This window comes from Bison bison, unplaced genomic scaffold (assembly GCF_000754665.1).
Source record: "Bison bison bison isolate TAMUID 2011002044 unplaced genomic scaffold, Bison_UMD1.0 scf7180017864163, whole genome shotgun sequence".
Classification (NCBI taxonomy): Eukaryota; Metazoa; Chordata; class Mammalia; order Artiodactyla; family Bovidae; genus Bison; species Bison bison.
The window spans coordinates 13,460,434-13,462,233 of NW_011494735.1; the positions used below are offsets into that span (position 1 = coordinate 13,460,434).

The 1,800-nt window shown below is 42.1% G+C and overlaps 1 protein-coding gene across 7 annotated transcripts in view; it reads right to left on the minus strand.

Moving 5' to 3' along the window:
- The window catches only part of SLC16A7 (solute carrier family 16 (monocarboxylate transporter), member 7), a 195,306-nt gene that overhangs the window by 156,374 nt on the left and 37,132 nt on the right, over positions 1-1,800 (minus strand). The window contains exon 1 of one of the 7 annotated variants that reach the window (XM_010841614.1): positions 216-875. The exons of 5 other annotated variants lie outside the window; for them this stretch is intronic. The gene's annotated coding sequence lies outside the window, so the exon portion shown is untranslated. Of the gene's footprint in view, positions 1-215; positions 876-1,800 lie in introns of those variants that run through there. One more of the 7 variants, XM_010841610.1, reaches the window with a different exon arrangement.

Below are 1,800 nucleotides of genomic sequence, written 5' to 3' on the forward strand. Positions count from 1 at the left end.
ATTCTTCAGTGCAGCCGAGGCCTAGAAGTCAGGTAGATTATTAACAGCAGGATGGATCCTTCACCTTTAGGTAACTTTCATACAAACCCTTGTCTCTTCCTAATGCCAATGCCTATCAGCCCATTAATCACAGCAGCCTCTTCCCACAGCTCTCTCTTCAAATCTTACTCCCCAAGTGTGTCTCAGCCCAAATTCCATCTGTATTTAGTTGCTACCTTTCAGTTGAATTCCATCACACTGCTGGCTGCTCCTCTTGCCATTTTACAAATGAAAAAGAAATATGCTGTTATTCCAGTAAAACTGCAGTGGTTCTTAACCTGGGTGGTTTTGTTTCCCCGAGGATGTCTGGCAATATGTGGAGACTTATTTGGCTGTCACAGCTGGGAGGGAGCTACTGGCTTCCAGTGGACAGAGGCAGTGCCAGGACTGTGACAGGCATGGGAGGTTCCCAGAGCTCCAAATTTAAGGAGGCACTTACTCACTCTTAGGGTTATCCACACTCAAGATTAAAGTTCACATGACCCCAAGAGTGATTGCCTCCTTAAACACCATGGCCTACCTGCCTCCCTTGCCTCCCTCTAATCCTAGACCTGGGTTAAGGCCAGGGCTGCTTCTAAACATTCCCAAAAAAGGAATTACCCAGTCCAAAATATCAATAATATTGAGACCAAGAAACCTAGATCAGTTTAAAGAATCTAAAGAAAATCAGGGTTGGAAACAGGATTCCCTCCCTTTTCTACTTTAAGTTACAAATTTAAATGCACACTCTGTTAAATCTAACATCTCTAATAGTGAAATAATACCAAATTCTAACATTTAGCTTCAATCTGTTTTATTCCCAGGGCTTCCCAGGTGGTGCTGGTGGTAAAGAATCCCTGCTGATGCCTGAGACATGGGTTCCATCCCTGGGTTGGGAAGATTCCCCTGGAGGAGGGCATGGCATCCCACTCTAGTATTCCTGCCCAGAGAATCCTCTGGACAGAGGAGCCTGGTGGGCTACAGTCCATGGGGTCGCAAAGAGTCAGACATGACTGAGAAATAGCACGCACACTCGAATTTTACTCCAATCCATATAAACTACAACGGAGGTGAATTAATTCAACCTTCTCTTCCCTGGCCTATGTACTTAGGCCTCAGTCTTCTCTCTGCTAGTGTATCTTTCACTCAACTCATTTACCTCTAAGGCTCAGATGCAAAGCTACCTTCCCATCAACATGCGACTCCTCCCTTCTCAGATCTGTTTCTCTTTCTTGTGTATTTTTCTTTGTACTTATATTCCACTATAATCATTTTTTTTTAATTCTCCCTATCCCTGACCCAACCTCCCCCACCAACCCACACGCACACACACACATATAAACATGCAAACACACACACACACACACACACACACACTCATTTAACCTCCTTACTATCATGAATCAGATTTTCTTTACTTATATATATATCTCCAGAAAAACCTCTATGTAGTAGAGTGCTTTGAGTAAAGTACTTAATGTATGTTTGAAATGAATTAGCGAGGAATTTATATACAATAATATTAATAATACAGCATGAACCATAATATTTCCTGTTGATTATCTGAATCTTAATATAACTGCATTACTAGGCCTTGTTAAATCCGATACCAATTTTCTTCTCCTGGCAGATGTCACCATCTATTTATTTATTTATTTTTTGGTTGTGCTGGGTCTTCATTGCTGCACAAGCTTTTTTTCAGTTGTAGTGAGCGGGAGCTACTCTTTGATCTGGTGCCTAGGCTCAAAGCACTCTACTACACAGAGGTTTTTGTGGAGATAT